General features: G+C 40.2%; 1 protein-coding gene across 9 annotated transcripts in view; it reads left to right on the plus strand.

The window, feature by feature from the left end:
* The window catches only part of FLRT2 (fibronectin leucine rich transmembrane protein 2), a 140,096-nt gene that overhangs the window by 80,110 nt on the left and 39,579 nt on the right, over nt 1–20,407 (plus strand). For 3 of the 9 annotated variants that reach the window (XM_049897565.1, XM_049897566.1, XM_049897567.1), the window contains exon 2: nt 8,358–8,498. The exons of the other annotated variants lie outside the window; for them this stretch is intronic. The gene's annotated coding sequence lies outside the window, so the exon portion shown is untranslated. The remainder of the gene's footprint in view (nt 1–8,357; nt 8,499–20,407) is intronic. 9 annotated transcript variants of the gene reach the window in all.

Consider the following 20,407-nt stretch of genomic DNA (forward strand, 5'->3'; position numbering starts at 1 on the left):
CCGTCCACTGACAATTAGGAAGTGTGGCAAATGTGATTCTGTGTCATTTCATTTCAACTTTGGTCGTTATCTGTGAAGGGATGAAGTCTGGGCTGAGGGTGTAGAAGAACAGGCTGCATATAGGAGCATGGATGCAGTTTGGTATTAATTTAGGTTTTTGTACAGTGAGGTGCATGGTTTTCTTTTCATGGGACACACAGTTCACGTAGCACTTCTCTTCAGCAGAGCAAATGGGAACATCATTGGTGCAGTCTGTTAGTGGAAAGAGTACAGGCTTTGGAGTCAGGAAGAACTAATCTTAAATACTTATTTGCCATTGTTTATTCTGAATCTGTTTTCCTGTCTCTAAGTCACACATAAGAGACCTTCTGGCATGTTCCTGTGAAGTTTTAATGAGAGGGTATTTATAAGCAACAGTAAGTAAGTACCCTTAACAATGGAAGATACTTACTTAACAGCACTCACTACCCTTTGTGATACGCAGGGTTTAAGGGCTACTTAGGCCCTCCTCTTAGACCTATAGGCTTGTGGCAGGTCAAAATAATAGGAGTTATGATCTCTTCCTATTCAGCCCCCAGGTGAGCAATATTTTGATTCATTGTAATATGGCCTTATAATTGTGTGTGTGCGTTTAAGGAGTATTATGGATTGAATTGTATTTCCCAAAAATATGTGTTGTAAATCCTAAAACCTTATACCTGTGGTTGGAATTCCAATCAATAATAGGACTTCCTTTGTCATGTTAATGAGACCTTGTCACTGTGGAGTATATCTTCAGCCAGTCACCTCTGAGACATAGAAGGAGCAGATTAGGCACAGATGGGAGTGGATAGATACCACCCCACAGGAAGATCGTCAGGGAACCCTAGGAACAAAAGTTGAAGAGACAAGGACCTTGCCGCAGAGCCAAAAGGGAGAAAGCCGTCCCCTAGAACCAGTGACCTGAATTCAGGTATCTAGCCTCCTAACTGTGAGAAAATAAATTTCTGTTTGTTAAAGCCACACGCTTGTGGTATTTCTGTTATAGCAGCACTAAGAAAATAAACCAAGAGGTATTCATGATTTTATTTTAGATTTATGAAGTTCTGTGTGACTGTGTGTCACCAGTGGACTGTTAATTTGTCTAACCATGGTGGCTTCATGTTGCTGTGGTGCCAGAAGCTGCGCCACTGGTATTTCAAATACTGGCAAGGTTACCAAGGTAGACTGGTTTCAGCAGAGCTTCCAGCCTAAGGCCGACTGGGAAGAAGAACCCGGCAAGCTACTTCTAAAAATTGGTCAGTGCAAACCTTATGAATAGCAGTGGAGCATTGTCTGATATAATGCCAGAAAATGAGCCTCTCAGGTTGGAAGGCACGCAAAAGAGGACTGGGGAACAGCTGTCTCCTCAAAGTAGAGTCCACCTTAATGGCACAGATGGAGTAAAGCTTTTGAGACCTTCCTTTGCATGACTCCAAATGAGAAGAAATAGCTGCAAACATCCATTACTAATCAGAATGTAGAATGTGCTAAGTATGAATCTAGGAAAATTGGAAGCTATCAAAAATGAAATGAGACTCATAAAGATCAGTATCCTAGCTGTTGGTGAGCTGAAATGGACTGATATTGGCCATTTTGAATCAGACAATCATACGTTCTACTTTGCTGGGAATGATCAATTGACGAGGTATGGTGTATCATCATCGAAAAGAACACTTTAAGATCTGTTCTGAAGTACAGCACTGTCAGTGCCAGGATAATATCCATTCACTCACAAAGAATACCAGTTAATATGAGTTATTCAAATTTACGTACCAACCACTGATGCTAAAGATGAAGAAATTAAGATTTTTACAACTTTTGCAGTCTGAAATTGCTCACACATTGCAGTCAAGAAACACCGATAATTACTGGTGATTGGAAAGCAAAAGTTGTAAACAGAGAAGAAGGGTTGGTAGTTGGAAAATATGGCCTTGGCGATAGAAATGACGCCAGAGATCGCATGATAGAATTTTTCAAGACCAAGTACTTATTCCTTACAAATATCTTTTTTCAACAACATAAACAGCAACTATACATGTGGACCTTGCCAGATGGAATACACAGGAATCAAATGAACTACATCTGTGAAAAGAGACAATGAAGAAACTCAATATCAACAGTTTGAACAAGGCCAGGGGCCGACTATGGAACAGACCATCAATTGCTCATATGCAAGTTCAGTTTGAAGCTGAAGAAAATTAAAAGTACGACCTTGAGTATAAAAAAAATCCTACCTAAATTTAGAGACCACCTGAAAAATAGATTTGACTCATTAAACACTAATTACTAAAGACTAGATGAGTTGTGGGGTGACTTCAAAGGACATCGCACATGAAGAAAGCAAGCAGTCGTTGAAAAGACAGGTATGAAAGAAAAGACCAAAATGGATGTCAGAAGAGCCTCTGAAACTTGCTTTTGAATGTAGAGTAGCTAAAGCGAATGAAACAAATAATGAAGTAAAAGACCTGGACAGATGTAGATTTTGATGGATGGCTTGAGAAGACAAATCAAATTATTACACTGAAATGTACAAAATCTGGAGTTAGAAAACCAGCAGGGAAAAACTCTCTCAGCATTTCTCAAGCTGAAAGAACTGAAGAGTAAATTTAAGCCTTGAATTGAAATATTGAATCATTCTATGTGCAAAAAATCGAAGAGGCAGGAAATATAAAAACAAGATAGAAGGAATACACGTAGTCACTGTACCAAAAATAAATGGCCGATGTTCAGCCATTTCAGTGGGTAGTATATGATCAAGAACCTGTGGTATTGAAGGAAGAAGTCCAAGCATCACTGAAGGCATTGGCGAAAAACAGGGTTTCGGGAATTGACGGAATACCAATTGAAATGTTGCAGCAAACAGATGCAGTGCTGGAAGTGCTCACTCCTTAAGGCCAGGAAATTTGGAAGACAGCTACCTGGCCAGCTGACTGGAAGAAATCCATATTTGTGCCCATTCCAAAGAAAGGTGAACCAAGAGAATGCAGAAATTATTGAACAATGTCATTAATATCACATGCAAGTAAAATTTTGCTGAAAATAATTCAAAAACATTTGTAGCAGTATATGGACAGGGAACTGCCAGAAATTCAAGCCTAATTCCTAAGACGAGGTGGAACGAGGGATTTCATTGTTGATGCCGGAAGAAGCTTGACTGAAAGCAGAGAATACCAGAAAGATGCTTACCTGTGTTTTATTGATTCTGCGAGGGCACCCTGCTTTGTGGATCATAACAAATTATGGATAACATTGCAAAGAATGGGAATTCCACAACACTTATTTGTGCTCATGAGGAACCTATTCATAGACCAAGAGACAGTAGTTCCAACAGAACAAGAGGATGCTGAGTGGTTTAAAATCAGAAAAGATGTGTTTCAGGGTTGCATCCTTTCACCATACATATTCAGTCTGTATGCTTAGCAGATAATCCAAGAAACTGGACGATATGAAGAAGAATGTGGCATCAGGATTGGAGGAAGATTTGTTAACAACCTACAATATGCAGATGACACAACCTTGCTTGCTGAAAACGCAGAGGACTTGAAGCACTTAGTGATGAAGGTCAAAGACTGCAGCTTTTAGTATGGATTACACTTCAACATAAAGAAAACAAAAATCCTCACAACTGGGCCAATAAGCAACATCATGATGGGGAGACTTCTCACTTACTTTGGACATGTAATCAGGACACATCAGTCCCTGAAGAGGCACATCAGTGAAAAAGAGGAAGACCCTCGAGTAGATGGATTGACACAGTGACTGCAACAATGGGCTCAAACAGAGAAATGATTTTGAGGATGGAGCAGAACCGGACAGAGTTTCCGTCTGTTGTACGTGGGGCAGGTATGAGTCAGAATCAACTCCATGGCACCTAACGACAACAACAGTGAAGGGAATAGAAAGCTTGAGTTGTGGACCTAAGGAAGAAGTAGAAATTATTTGCTAAATAACTCCTAGAGATCTTTTTCAACCCATTCTTTGATTAGTATTTTTATTTGGTGTTTGAGGCACTATAGCAGAGTGGCTAAAAAGTCTAGAATCAGGCCAATCTGGGTTTATATCTAGCTACTCATAGCATATAGGGCCACTATGAGTCAGAATTGACTCATTGCCAGTGGGATTACTTACTAGCACTGATCTTGACTGAGCCAGTTAAGCTTGGTGTGTTCAGTTTTTTTCATCTGTAAAATGGGGGTAAATAGAAATCCAACCTCACACTACTGTAAGGATTAAATGAAGTTATATTAAATAAGGTGTCTGGCACATAGCTCAAGAGCCTTGGAGGCACAGTGGTTAAAGCATTCGGTTGCTAACCAAAAGGTCAGAGCTTCAAACCCATCAGCTGCTCTGTGGGAGAAAGATGTGGCAGTCTGCTTCCGTAAAGATTTGCAGCTTTAGAAACCATATGGGGTTGCTATGAGTTGGCATTGACTTGACAGCAATGTGCTTGTTTTGGTTTTGCTTGGCCCATAGGCATTCAAAAAGTCGCAGCTATTTTGCTATTTTGAATAATCATTACTATGATATATATAATCGGGATAATAATTAGTCCTGTCTTATAAGGTCATAGTGGGAATTAACATGAGATATTCATGGCCTGCAAACAAAGTGCTCAGTAAAGTCTAGCTATTTTTATTAATTAACTCAAGACGAAAACACCTAATTTTGAGAGCTGCTAATTAATATATGTCACATAGATTTTAATTTTCTACTGTATATTTGTATAACTTTTTGCCCTGGAAGGTCAAAGCTGAGTTGTCCAGCTCCTTTCCTTTATCAAGAATAGAAAGGCATCTGAAAGAAAAGGACCTAAGGAAAATTTCCATAAGACGAATGAAAATGTTCTTGCAAAGGGTTAGGTCTCTAGGAATTTTGGGAGCAGTACACTCCCATTTTGGCAACAACTGCTTGACGCACAAGTGCTCCCAGAGACAGTCGCTTCTGTGAGAAGAGAAGGCTCCAAGCACGTCCCTAGATACCTACAGGATACAGTCAGGGTCAGAGCCCCTGGACCTCTTAAAGAATATTTCCTCAAGGCTTTGTCCAAGGAAGGAAATATAACTTACTTCGGAGCTTTGAGTGGTGGGAAGAAGTGAGTGCTGCATGCTGATTGGAATGCCCTGGAGAGAGCTCAAGTGGGAAGCTTCCTGAAAATCATGGAAGAAGGAAGAGAAAATGGGCCTTTTTTTTTTTTTTTTTTTTTTAAGCTAATCAGAATCTGACAGTAGATATATAGACATTTGAAGAATAGGTGATGATTGGCCTAAGTGTTTGTTATTGACTGGCTCCTGTGGTGCCCTGGGTTGTCCTTATCCTTGCAATAGGATTTATGTATTTGTCCATCAGGGAGTATGGGCTCCTGAACCTCCTCCCCGGTAAGCTTAAAGCTCAGAAAAGTCTGGTTACTGGTAGATTCTGGAGACTGGCTATAATGCGTTCTTTCTAGCTCTACACTTAGGTTGCTCAATAACCACTGGTGAACTAGGGCTCGTTAGTTACTTGCCTTGCAAAATACAGTTCGTTAATATCTGCACAGAACTAAGAAATGCTTTTTACAAACGGGACGTGGATGCACACAGCCACATATTATTGACTTAGGGCTTATTTCCTTGTTTAAATAATTAGCAGAAGAAACTACGTGGAGAAAAATGCTGAAACTTATCAATAAGGAAAATGTAGGGGCTAATTAAAGCCATGTGAGGCCTTTCTTATGCTGTGTCTTAATTCCACATTTATGCAGAGCAATAGACTTGAGTGCCTATATTGAAGTGACTCATTACTGTGGGGATCTGAGGATTCTCCTTAGACATTCCTTGTTCCTTCCTGCCTTTCAGGACATGACAGTGTGCACTCCAGAGCCACAGAGGACACACACTTTTCTCTGGGCCACTGTGCCCGTGTCTCTGCTCTCAGGGCATTCCTGCCTGAGTAAAGCAGAGAATTACTTACTGTGCAGTAGCTGGCCGCCTCTGCAGATGCCCACCCTCTGGGGATTCTGAGCGGCCCTGAAAGCTGCTTTATGAACCTTGCAACGTTGGTGTTCATGTCTGCAGCTGCAAATCTTCAAGAATACTGGTGGGTTCAGGCAGAGCTGGCCCTACCTTAGACCTTCTCTGTGGGAGCTATGTGAGGCTTTTGTTCTCCTGCTCACTGAGTTCACTGCAAATGGGGCAGCATCCAGAAGGCAGGGAGGCGGGCAAGGATGAAGAGGGAGGCAATGAATAAGAGGCTGAGGAAACCAAGAGGCAGGTGAGGGCCTCTGTGGCTGGTGAAAGAATATTTAACTTAGGGATCAAAGATCTGGTGGGCATTCAAACGCTGCTCCTGACTGGCAGTGTGACCTTCAGACCTGGTTTCCTTATTTGTAAAACAGCAGTCATAATAACCACTTTACAGAGTGGAGGTGAGATTGAGTTAATGCTTGTCAAGGCATCTTTCATCAACACTCGGTAAGTGTAACCTTTTGAGGCCATCCTTCCCCAGGATTGACTGAGGCGAATATCTGTCGTCTGGGTTGAAGGAGCAAGATTGTTTGTCCAAAGGTTTTATTTCTGTTACTAATCTCTTTCAGATTTGGTCCATACAAATTACCATTTTCCCAGGAAGTATTTATATTATCACGATGCTCATTCTGGCTTCTTTATTTGGAGGGGGATTAGTGGTGTTCAGTAGTAATGAGAATAATAAAATTATGTGCATTTTAAAAGTGTGATTGTTTTAAATCTGGTTGCAGGTACATCACAGAAAATTTAGAAATTCCAAAGGAATGTCAAAGAGTAAAAAATTACTATCAATTGTAATCTCAGTATGAAGAATCATTGTGTATGTATGGAGGGGTGTGCATGTAGGGGGTGGGGCTGTTTAATCATGTATTAATATTTCTTAATACAATATTTAAGAATATTATAATATAATATAATATTAATTGTGTATAATAATATATTATAAAATAGTATTATATTCTTGATTCTGCAAAATAAAGTTTTTTCAGAATGAGGATGGATGGATTTTATTTTCTTTAGATATAGTTAAATTAAAAGAAGTTTGTTAAGGAAAGATTTATTAAGTTACAGGGGGCCTTTGGATTTCTTCAGGTCTTGGAACTTGCTCAGTCTAAGTGAAGAGTTGGAAAACCAAAGATGAACAGTTACATTTTCCATTCTTAATATTCTTTAGGAGTAGGGATGCCCGAGCTCGGATGGTGGTCAGCGATGTTGTTGTTGTTAGGTGCCCAGTGGGACACCAGGCAGGTAGTCAGTGTGGCTGGAAAGTGAATCCAGGGAGGGAGATGCAGCTGCAGGGTCAACAGAGGTAGGCAATGGACATACTTATATGCCATGAGAGGCCGCCTGTCCATTAAGGCTAACCATGGAGTGATTGTAAGCCAAAAAAAATAACAAGATTATATAGAGATTTTAGAAACCTCCTAGTGGGTATGTGAAGGACTTATGGCAACCCCACGTGACAGAGTAGAACCGCCCCATAGGGTTTTCTAGGCTGTAATCTTTAGGGAAGCAGATCACCAAGTCTTTCTCCTGTGGAGCCATTGGGTGGGTTTGAACTGTTAACCTTCCAGTTAGCAGCCAAGTCTTAACTGTTGGGCCACCAGGGCTTCTCAGTCAGTGATTTAAAAAAAAAAAAAAAAAACCCATTGCCATCAGGTCGATTCCAACTCATAGTGACCCTACAGGACGGAGAAGAAGAAGAACTGCCTCACAGCGTTTTCAGGGAGCGGCTGGTGGATTTTAACTGCCAACCTTTCGATTAGCAGCCGAGCCCTTAAGCACTGTACCACCAGGGCTCCCAGTTAATGATAACCCAAAACCAAACCCAGTGCCGTCGATTTGATTCCCACTCATAGCGACCCTATAGGACAGAATAGAACTGCCCCATAGAGTTTCCAAGGGGCGCCTGGTAGATTTGAACTGCTGACCTCTATGCTTGGCAGCTGTAGCACTTAACCAGTACACCACCAGGGTTTCCAGTTAATGATAGTGATAGGAAATACTTTTATATCACTTATTACCTGCTCGGCATTGTTTTACTTGCTTTAAAACACACACGTACACACACACAACAATCCCTCACATAACCTTATGGTATGTAATTATTTTATCCTCACTTTGCATATGAGGAAAATGAGGCACAGACTCGTTAAGTAACTTGTCCTCAAGTCACACAGTGAACGGTGGAGCCAGATTTCAGTCCCGGGGACTGACTGGAGCCTGAGTTTGTATCTCGTCACCTTATTGCATTGATGATGCTGGCATAGGGAATAATGAGTAAAATTGGTGTTTCATAATCTTAACAAAAACCCATCTCTTTTTCTGTTCCAGTTCTTTGCAGTTTAACACGTTGCCAGCAAGTCGATTCCAACTCATAGCAACCCTAGAGGACAGAGTGGAACTGCCCTACAGGGTTTCTAAGGCTGTAAATATGAAAGCAGACTGCCACATCTTTCTCCCGTGGAGCATCTGGTGGGTTCACCATCTTTTAGTTAGCAGCTGAGCTCTTAACCTCCATGCCACCAGGGCTCCTTCTTTACAGTTTAGATATTGAACATACGGTCTTTTGTTTTACATATATATATTTACATAGATATATAGACATCAAAGTAAAAAATAAAAAAAGGAGTCTTTGTTTAACTTCTTTTTTTAAACAGACGTTCTCTCGGGCACTGTAGGTATAGAATCAATTTGGTAATGATCTGGTCGTTTGTACAGTGGGGCCATGATATTTTTCAAATTCAGAAGGAGCAAATTCATATTTAAAATCTTTCATATATTTTAAAGTTTGACAGAAGAAACTTGAACTGGTTTTCATGAAGTTTAGGTGGGTTAAGGAAATTCCAAGCTAGCCTGTGAATGTTTAAAATAGTAGAGCCTTTTTTTTTTTTTTTTTAATTTTTGGAGTTTATTTTCCTTGTAATTCAGTATTCTTGGGTTTGGGCTTAGGAAATTCTGCAATATTTCATGTAACCAATACCTTACCTTACACTGGGCCTTTGGTTATAGCTTAAACAAAGTAATCTGTGTTAGTATATTTTACCACCACATGAGGAAGCTCACAGTTTTATTTTGTTTTCAAAATGATACTTGGGGGGAAAAAAAAACCAAACGACATTTACATTCTCTCAGCGTTTCAGGAAATGGGCACAAGTAGATTGTAGCCTTGAAATTGCTTTGTCATCCAGTTTGTAGCTGGCTGAGGAATGAAAAAAAGCAGAACTGATCTCGGTCACTCTAATTGGTACTGACAGCAGACACCAATGTGCCAATAGTTCCAAAGAATTCCTGTGGAAGAGCTACTTCAGCTGTCTGAGATTTTCCCGGTTTGTTTTGTTTGCTCATTTGATGTATAATCTTGTGGTTTCTGGCTCTCTTCACCACACAGAGCAGGAAGATATATTCAATTCTTTGGCTATTTTAACTAGAACTTGCTCTCTAAGTTCCAACTATTTTCACGAATTAAAGAAGTTGACTGTGGAAATTTTTTTTTTTTTTTTTTTTTTAAGTGAACTCTTTGCTGTTACTCCAACTCTGCCCCAGGTTCAACAGACAAATGCAGACTGTCTCTTAAGATGTGGCCACCGTCGACGATTCAAAAAGAACAAAATCAAAAAAAACTTGAAAGACTTGGAATGGAACTCAACCTTGGAATAAAAGAGTTCATATTTCAAAGCTAATATTTAAATGATAATAATTTTTAACATCCCCTTTGAGCATAAATTTCTCCTGATTAAACACAACCCACAAGATTATATTAATCACCCGTTTGGTGAGATATCTGGACCTCTGGCATGGTGAATGCTGAGCGAATGTTCTGGGGGTTTGTGCTTATTTTAGCCGTCTCTGTTGGTGGTGATAGGATTAGATGAAAACATTCTAGAACTGAACCAAGTTCGACTACTCTAGTACTGGATTTTATTTGTTAATATTCTTATCAGCTTGAAATGAGTGCTCATTCTTGTGGCCACGTCTATTTTCCTTTTTTTCTCTCCGTGTGTTGCTAAGTGAAAGACATTGGCATAGTTATTATTAAAAATACGTCCAATTCAAAAAGCATTCAGTATCTGGATGAAGTGTTCTGCTTGAATTAGCTCTTGCGGTTCTCACAGCCCTCCTTCAAGGTAGATACTGCTCGTTGCATTACTGTTAATGTTATACAGCTAAGGAGACTTGGACGGCAGTGGGTTTAAGGAGACTTGGGCTTCCAGAAGTTCACTAACTATCCGAGGTTATCTCATTAGTTCAGGGTTCCTCAGCCTCCACTGCACTGGCTTTTTGGACTGGATAGTTCTTTGCTGTGGACTGCTGTGTTGCATCAGCAGGGTCTGTATCCTCTCTCCACTAGATGCCAGTAGCACCCCCAGTCATGACCAAAAATGAGTCCAAACATTGCCACATGTCTCCAGGGGGCAGAATCGCCCCCAGTTGGGAAGTAAGCACTAGGAACCCTGGCAGAACTCAGGCTTACATTAATGTAGGATAATTTTCTTCCTCTTAATTCCTGTACTGTATCACTTCTCCCTGTTCATACTCTACACAGCTACAAACATCAACCCTTCTTGTCCCTTTTCCATCTTCTGAAAGTAGAGCTTTAGCCCTTAGTAAGTAAGTGAATCATTAATGCCTGGTTGCTCATCTTGATGCTAGGCTAAGTGCATGAAGAAACATTTTCCTATTCTATTTGGGGGTGACCAGTTGCCATCAAGTCATTTCTGACTCATAGCACCCCCAGAGTGTCCGAGTACAGCTGTGCTCCATAGGGTTTTTAGTGCCTGATTTTTCCCCAGGCCTTTCTTCTGAGGCACCACGGGGTGGATTCCAAACACCATTCTTTTGGTTAGAAGCTGAGTGTGTGAGCCATTTGAACCATGCAGGGACTCCCTGTTTTGTTGGTAGTGTCAGTTAAAATGGTGCAGGGGCCTGTATATTGTGAAGGAAGTATCAAAAGCATAGTACCATACGTGAAGACCCACACAGTCAACATTTTTTATTAATTACTCACCTCTCTTCTGTTCCTGACTGTGTGGTGGGTATGTGTAATATTCACATGTTTTCTGAGTCAGACTTATAACGACTCTTTCCTCTGAATTGCTGAGGGGCCTTGAACATGTCCTTGAATTATTTGTGTTTCTTCTTTTCCTTTTTTGAGAAACTGAGAACCCTGCTTTTACCATACTGCCTCTTTACCTTTGACTGCAGAGGGTGGTTGTAGTGGTTACTGCAAAACACTTAGAAATGAATTCTAGAACATCCACTCTCTTGAAAAGTGAAGATAATTTTTGAAAAGAGCCTCATTCTTTGGAATTAAGTTTCAAGGTGAAACAGTCCACCTGTGAGACATCAGAGTAGACCCATGTTTAAAACACTGGAAGAAGAAAGCCAGGAGGTAGCAACACATGCCTTTCCCAAACTACTGCAGACTGGTTTCTGTTTTCTCAGGAATGGACACCTTCTCATGCCTTCTGGTCCCCGGGACTTTGGATGAATACAGGCGCATTTTAGAAAAACTATATGAAAGACATCTATAATGTCTTGATGTTGGTATCATCCATTTATTTCATAGCAGCTGAGGACACATCTTGGCCCTTTCCAGTGCAGGTGTGTTTGAAGTGCATTGCCCCATGGGAACTCGGGAGATACACAGGCAGGCGTTACACCACAGGCCTGTCCCTTGCTTGGGGAAGTTAAGCAGCTTAGGTGAATACTCAGGTGATCGGGTGTCCCATCATCTCAGCCCTGTACAATGGTCATCAAGTTGTTTTTGGCAGTTAGTACATTAAATGGTTAGCTGAAATACAACAAATCTTCATCTGCCTACACTAGTCGGCAATCAGTGTTTCTGTTAATTGCTCTTGATTTACTGAGTGATGGGAGAACATGGCTACCTAATTTATAAATGAAGTAGAGTTTTTTCTGGTGAGTATATAGTGATTTTATTGCTTAATAAATGTTTTGTGAGTTAAGCCCTGACTCATGGATATGGGGAATGAAGGAACTTTATATTTATTTGGAATGCTATATAATTTTAATATACATTCATATTATTGTTTTAAGCACCTGTAACAGTCTGCTAACCAAAAGGTCGGCAGTTCGAATCCCCCAGGTGCTCCTTGGAAACTCTATGGGCAGTTCTACTCTGTCCTACAGGGTCGCTATGAGTCGGAATCGACTCGATGGCAGTGGGTAACAGTCAAGGAATGAATGACTCATTCCACTAAATTGAAATAACAAAGCAAATTACAAATTGATTTAAAAAGTGTCAAACATTTCCTTATGGAGTAGATGATTTCACCCTGCCAGAACTGGGTCATTGAAAGAGATGTGACAAAAGGAAAACAAACATCTTTTATAAGATTGGCTTATAAAACAAGCCAGAGAATAAAGATAACGCTCTACTTTCTTAATGCTAATCTAAAAAATTTGTGATTATAGAAGAGAAAAGAGAAAAGGAAGGGGATGATTCTAGAAAAAGAAGGAGGCAGTTTTTCCTTTTCCCTGATCTTTACATCCCGATAGCCATATTTCTGATTTCTCTCCCAATGTGGTAGAAGTTGGGTTGGAAAAATGAGCGGCAAGCAGTAAAGGAGACTTGTCTTCTCTTCCTTCTTTGTCAGGTAAGAAGAACTGATACACCACTTTCTCTTTGATGATACAAATGTATCAACTTTAAGAATAAGTAGGGTTGTGCTAGCTGTTAACAGCTCAGCTCCTAACCCAAAGGTTGGCAGTTTGAATCTACCCAGCGGTGCCACAGAAGAAAGGCCTGGCTATCTACCTGGTAATCTACTTCCGAAAGGTCACAATGAAAACCCTCTGAAGCTCAGTTCTACTCTGAAATGCATGGGGTCACCAGGGAGTCGGAATTGACTTGACGGCAACTGTTTACCTTTTTTGTTGTTGCTGTGCATGGAAGACATACTGATGTTGCTCCATCAGAAACTAGAACTACATTAATTCTGGCCCTGTTCCATGTAGAATGCCATTCGGAGTGCTGTCGGGGACTCACAGGTGGAAAAAACAAGCCTCACCATCAAGTCCATGAGCACAGGGCTTTTCTGTAGTTTTTGGCTGTCTTAGTTATCTAGTGCTGCCGTGACAGAAATACCACAAGTGGATGGCTTTAACAAAGAGAAATTTATTCTTTCACAGTCTAAGAGGCTAAAAGTGCAATCTCAGGATGCCAACTCCAGGGGAAGACTTTCTCTGTCAGCTCTGGGGGAAGGTCTGTGTCATCAGCCTTCCCCAGGTCTAGGAGCTTCTCAGCATAGGGACCTTGGGTCCAAAGAATGCCCTTCCCTCCTGCCGCTTCATTCTTGGTGGTAGGAAGTCTCCCTGTCTCTCTGATTCTTTCTGTCTTTTATGTATCAAAAGAGATTGACTCAAGATACAACCAAATCTTATAGATTGAATCCTGCCTCATTAGCACAATTGTCTTTAATCCTGCCTCATTAACGTCATGGAGGTAGGATTTACAACACATAGGAAAATCACATCAGATGACAAAATGGTGGATAGTCACACAGTACTGGAAATCATGGCCTAGCCAAGTTGACACACATTTTGGGAGGACACAATTCAATCTATAATATTGATTAATATTTTCAAATCATTGAATGATAAATGCAGAAAGTACATCTTCATCTACTGTACACTAGATTTCAGTTCACATCTTAGTATGAGTAACATTTTTCCTCATATGTGGACTGTGTTATTAGTTTTCTAGTGCTGTAACACAAATACAAGAATTTGTTTTCTCACAGGTCTGGGGTTGGGAGTTCAAATCAGGGTCTTGGCCACGCCAGCTCCTTCCTTACTCAAGAATGTGTTGCTGTCGAATTGATTCTGACTCATAAGAACCCTATACGACAGAGTAGAACTGCCCCATAGGGTTTTCAAGGAGCACCTGGTGGATTCAAACTGCCAACCTTTTGGTTAGCAGCTGTAGCTCTTAACCACTGTACCTCCAGGGTTTCTTCCTTGTTGTTAGCCCTGGGCATGCCTTGGTTCCTTGTCATTGCTTGGCTTGTAGGTGATCCTCATGTGGTATCTGTCTTCCTGTCTGTGTCACTGTCCATTCCACTTTTCTTACAACCCAGGTGTGATTAGATCTAGAACCTACCCAACTCTAGTATGGCCTAATTAACATAACAAAGATAGCCCTATTTCCAAACAGGATTACATGCTCAGGTAGAGGGGCCAGGGTTTCAATACCTATTTTGGAGGGACACAATTCAATCATAACAGGTATACTATGTTTCTTTAAGAACATTTAGGTTTAACTTCAAAGAAAAGAGGAAAACATTATTTGACTAGATGTCTATATAATATGTAGTTACTATCTCTAGATTAATTTTCCATATCTTTGAGCTTGACTTTCAAACGGTTAATCAATGAGAGTTTTAGTATTTTCCTAAAATGTATAGATTTTTCTCTGATGTCTATGTGCTCTGTTCTTTGTTGCTTCGAAATACCATGCAGCTAATCACTGCCTCTTCTTCAACGCTCAAACTTCTGTCATACCTCGTTAACTAACTTCATGGCCAGCAAGTTAACTTAAGGCTTGTCATACCTTTTATATGGTTCCTCTTTAGGTAAGATTGAAACCCTGTTGATTAGATAAGATTGAAAAATGTGTTGAGCTAAAATCAGTAAGTACCAGTAGGATTTTAAGTATGTCATGTACTTTCTGAGCATAAAAACCAAGGGATATTGTTGGGTATTTATGACTTAGCTGGGAGCCAAGCAATAATGTTTTATAGATTTTATGCTTTTTAGATTGGAGCCCCGGTGGCACAGCGGTTAAGAGCTCAGCTACTAACAGAAAGGTCAGCAGTTCAAATCCACCAGCTGCTCCTTGGAGACCCTATAGGGCAGTTCTACTCTGTGCTGTAGGGTCACTATGAGTTGGAATCAACCTGAAGGCATTGGGTTTGGTTTTTGGTTTTATACTCTTTAGATTATTGCCAACCTAGACTCTTCCTTCAGCTTGTTAGTATGGTTTATGTGGCTCTTCCCTTGAAATGAAATAATTTTACCATGAGCTCTGTGTATTAAAGGTACTTAGCACCCCATTTTTCAAAATTATACATCTAAAATTCTTACTCATATACAGCTGGTCATGTCATTTGCCTCCTTATTTGACTACCTGTCTCCAAATTTGTTTTAAAACAGTATTTATGAACCAAAAAACCAAACTTGTTGCCATCAAGTAGATTTTGACTCATAGCAACATCACGTGTTTCAGATTAGAATTACGTGTGCTTAGAGTTTTCAGTGTCTGGAATGTTAAGAAAGTAGATCGTCAGGCCTTGCTTCTGTGACACCACTTGGATTCGAACCAACAACCTTTTGGTTAGTAGCCCAGTGCAACCTGTATGTATCACTCAGTATTTATCAAACACGTAGTATTTAAATAGTATTACTTATATAATATTAAGGAAACTATTAATGAAACTTTAACCAAAGGTTAGTAAATAAGTACAGTTAGCTTTTACCTAAGCTAAAGTTCGTATTTTCAACAGTAATGAGGTCTTAAAATTTACTCACATTGTGGTCTTCTGAACGTTATAATGAACTGACTGTAGTCTTAAACTCCTCATTCCAGTTTTCTGTAGAAAAGTCAAGCTGAAGTTGGTAGATGCAGGTGGCATACCAGCCATGTGAAAACTAGAGCAGGATCTGTCTTGATATGACCAAGATGTGCCTTGAGTGGTTGAGAACCTGATGCAGTGTGCTGGGTGAGAGGAGTCTGCTGCCACCATGCTGGGTTTGGGGTCACATGACTGGGTGGCTGCCCCAGACACCAGCCCCACTGCTGGCCTACTGTTCCGTAGGGGTCACATACTTTCTTCAGGTCCCCAAGGTCTTTTCTGCAGATAAGAATGCATTTTAAAATAGAAATGCATCTTGGAGGGGGCTTCCTGATGCTAATGCAGCCTTATAGCAGGGCTTTGTTGGTTGCTAACTTAGAACAGGAATGGCCCGGGGAGGTGTCTGTGGAAAGGAGAGGAGAGATGAAACAAACCATCCAACTAGAGGTTGGGACATCAAAGGAATAGCATGAGAGAGGAAGTTCCATACACATTGGACTTGGCAGAGGCTTGACCCAAAGGAAAGTTACAGATCTGTTAAAGAAAGTGACACTTTCATGAGAGATGGGAAATGCAGATTGTGACATGGTCACTAAGGAGGTGAGTGATATGACAGAACAGCCTTAGATTTGGGGAGTCTCCTGATCCTGGGTTCCAGTGCCGATGTGTATAATTTGCAAATTGGAGCAAATTATTTATTGTTCTTTATGCTTAAAAAAAATCTTTTAAATGGGTTAGTAATAACGACCTATAAGGCTTTTGTGAAGATTCCAAAAAACAAAACAAAACCTGTTGCTGTGGAGTCAATTCCAACTCAGCTGAGCTTATGAGGATTAGTGATGAGATATTAAAAAACAAAAAAAATCCTGATGAGATGATTGGCACTGAGAAGGTGCTCAGTAGTTGGTATGCACTCATCTGTGAATATACCTGCATACATGGTTATTTATGTATGTGCATATACACATAACCATTGCCGTCAAGTCAATTCCAACTCATAGCGACCCTACAGGACAGAGTAGAACTGCCCTATAGGGTTTCCAAGGAGCAGCTAGTGAATTTGAACTGCTGATCTTTTGGTTAGGAGCTGTAGCTTGTTGTAGGCCTTAACTGTAGGTCCTATGACAGCTCCTAACCAAAAGGTCAGCATTTCAAATCCATCAGCCACTCCTTGGAAACCCTATGAGGCAGTTCTACTCTCTCCTGTAGGGCCCCTATGAGTTGGAATCGACTCGACGGCAACAGTTACATACACATAGATATGAGGTGACATGGGTGCCTTTCCAAGATAGGAAAGAAAGCACCTTTGAAGTCTATATGAAAAGAGCTTAGGATTTATTGCCCTGCTTTTATTCAAGGTAGAAGTCCCTACTACCTGCTATCAGAGGGCATCGACAAGATTAATAGTAAAAGTTTTCTTTGAATTCCTAATACAGAAGGGCCTGGAAGTAAAACCCATACCTGTTTCTAGAAGGGGATGAGTTCTAAATATCTTGCATCAGGCGCAGTGAGAAAACTAGGCTGTTTGTGGTTCACTGTATTTTCTTGTCTTCATGTGTATAGTTTCCTGGTTCCACGAAGGTTTCGAATGACTCAGTTGACTGGCAAGAGGTGACGGAGTTCCTTCATATGCTGCCTGGCGTCAAGCTCTGCAGGTCCCCAGGGATGGATTACTAGGAAATCTTTTCAATGTCTGTGCTTGAGACTGGGCTCCCTTTCGCTTGTATTTGGACAGGTTGTGGCTCCATTTCTCAGGAAACTGCAGTTAATTTTTTGACTGTCCAGGAAGCGCTTTTTCAAATACTAGTGTCCAACAAACAAACAGTCTCGCCCTGCACAGGGCAAGGAGGCTGCCTCTCACCCAGGGGCCAGGAAACAGGCTCCTCTGCACCTTTACAGCTGTTTGTTTTCACAAGTTATCTTCTATTCCAGACCAGGAGATTGACATACAGCCTAGCCTCATGGGCTTAGGTGGGGTCAGTGAAATAACCACCCGCCCTCGTCTTCACAAGTAACTTAAAATGAATCAAGCATTTCTGTAAGAATGCAAACAGTTGGACACACAGCTTTTCATGTACTATACTTTTTTTGAGAAGCTCTGGCACATTTGTTTACTATTTGTCATGCTTACGCCTTTTAGAACTGTGGCCCAAACCAGAGATGAAGACACTAAAACGAGACAAGGTTTTTTACAATAGCTTTTTTTTTTTTTTAATGTAGAAAAAAGGATTTCAATGTGAGAACTTATTTTCTGGATTTGTCCAGTGTGCAAGTAGATAAAAGAATTTTCCAGATTCAGAAATTGTGAAGAGAACCCATCATCCTTTTAAAGATTTTTTGTTTTTTTAAAGCCTTTCCCTGTTTAAGCTCTGTCTGCCTATTTCCAGGGTACCTGGGAGAATTCGGATGCTTCGTAGGTGAGCCGTTACTATGTGGCTGCATCAGAACATGCTGGCGGTGCCTTGTTATATGATGTGTTGACTCCCAATTGATTTTAAGCGCGCTTGAAATGGTAATGAGAATGCTGAGCTGGGAGATAGCATATGGCTTTAACAATTTGATTCTCAGAAAGCAAGAGAACATTTAAAAATGATAGAACCTTCCTGATAGCCAACGTCAAGGTAAGATCAGGGTGTTTGAGTGACAATTGCCATTCTGCCCCTCCTTATTTTTAGCTATGCCTTTATTATGTTTTATTGTGTTTATATGAATGGAAAAAAGTGAGGAAAACCAGACTCAGCTATCCAGGTTTAGATCAAATTAAAGCTGACATAAGGCGTTACTCAAAAGGCATGACTACTTTGATGTTTTTGAACTCAAATCAACTTTTCAAGTAAAATTTAATATGAAAAAGTCAATTAAAATATAATAAGGAAAAATGTAGTTCAAGGAGCTGGAAAATGAGAGGGAACGTGTTAGGGCATGAGAAAAAGATAAAGAGAAATATTAGCTATTTAGGCATGAATTATATATATAATACTGTGTATTCCCCTGTCGAGGGAGAGAAATATCTGAATAAATAAGACAAACTATTTGAAGATATTTAATTCCCTTGTGAGGAAAGACTTCATCAAAGTGCCATCCCAAGACTGTTTTCTTTATTTGTTCTAGGTTTCCATGTTACCATTCCCAGCTAAACTGTGAAGGTCTGTATTAAATACACTATTGCCTTAAAAGGCTTGAAAATGGAATAAAATGCTGTCAACTTTAAGATGTTTGTGATGTCTAAACAACTTGTGAGAAGCCCATTCTTTTATTAAGGACAACACTTTATTATTCCATCATTTCTGCTTCTGTAGAATTCTAAAGGGTTGGGAGAATTATGCAATAAGATTCCAGTTGCCGTTGAATCGATTTGAATTCATGGTAGCCTGGTGTGTCAGAATAGAACTGCAGATCACAGGATTTTCAATGGCTATGATATTTTAGAAGTAGGGCTTTCTTCCAGTGTCCTTCCTGGTGGATTTTAATTGCCAACTTTTCCGTTAGTAGCCAAACGCTTAACAGTTCACACAACCCGGGGACTCTTGCAATAAAATTAGTGCCTTAAATTTATATCTTGATGGAATGTTACAGCTGAGTGGGACTGCAGAGATGACTTAATCTGTTGCAATTCTTTACCAAATGTGGAAAGTGGACTTAATTTATAGTTATAAATGTAATTGTCTACAGTTGGGAAGAAACCCTTGATCTCCTCCATTCCAGTTTCTGTTTAATGGTTTGTGTACACTCATCACCATTTCCCTTCAGTTGTTTCATTCAAAACTGTTAATGTAGTCACTTCATACAGACACAGGCTAGATCTAATAAGAGACTCTAAAACTTGCTCTTGAATGTAGAGTAACAAAAGCAAATGGAAGTAATGATGAAGTAAAAAAGCTGAACGGAAGATTTCAGAGCATGACTTGAGAAGACAAAACAAAGTTCTATACTGAAAGACCTGGAGTTAAAAAAACAAATGGGAAGAATTCACTCAGCTCTTACCAAGCTGAAAGAACCGAAGAAGAAATTCAAGCCTTGAATTGAAATATTGAAGCATCCTATGGGCAAAAATTGAATGACACAAGAAGTTTCAAAAGAAGATGGAAAATGTACACAGAGTTGCTGTACCAAAAAGAATTGCTTGACATTCAGTCATTTCAGGGTGACTAAAATGTAGCATGTGATCAAGAACTGATAGTACTGAAGGAAGAAATCCAAGTGGCACTGAAGGCATTGGCAGAAAACAAGACTGTAGAAGTTGATGGAATACAAATTGAGATGTTTCAACAAATGGATGCAATGCTAGAAGCACTCACTTGTCTATGCCTAGAAATTTGGAAGACTGCTACCTGGCCAGTCGACTGGAAGAGATCCATATTTATGCCCATTCCAAAGAAAGGTGATCCAACAGAATGTGGAAATTACCAAACAGTATCATTATTATCACATGTAAGTAAAATTTTGCTGAAGATAATTCAAAAACAGTTGCAGCAGCACATCGATAGGGAACTGCCAGAAATTAAGCTGGATTCAGAAGAGGACGTGGAACCAGGGATATCGTTGCTGACGTCAGATGGATCTTGGATGAAAGCAGAGAATACCAGAAAGATGTTTACCTGTGTTTTATCGACTTTGCAGAGGCATTCAGCTATGTGGATCATAACAAATTATGGATAACATTGCAAAGAATGGGAATTCCAGAACACTTAATTGTGCTTGTGTGGGACCTGTACTTAGACAAGAGGCAGTCATTCAAACAGAACAAGGGGATACTGAGTGGTTTAAAATCAGGAAAGGCGTGCATCA

The sequence above is a fragment of the Elephas maximus genome, chromosome 10 (genome assembly GCF_024166365.1).
Source record: "Elephas maximus indicus isolate mEleMax1 chromosome 10, mEleMax1 primary haplotype, whole genome shotgun sequence".
NCBI lineage: Eukaryota > Metazoa > Chordata > Mammalia > Proboscidea > Elephantidae > Elephas > Elephas maximus.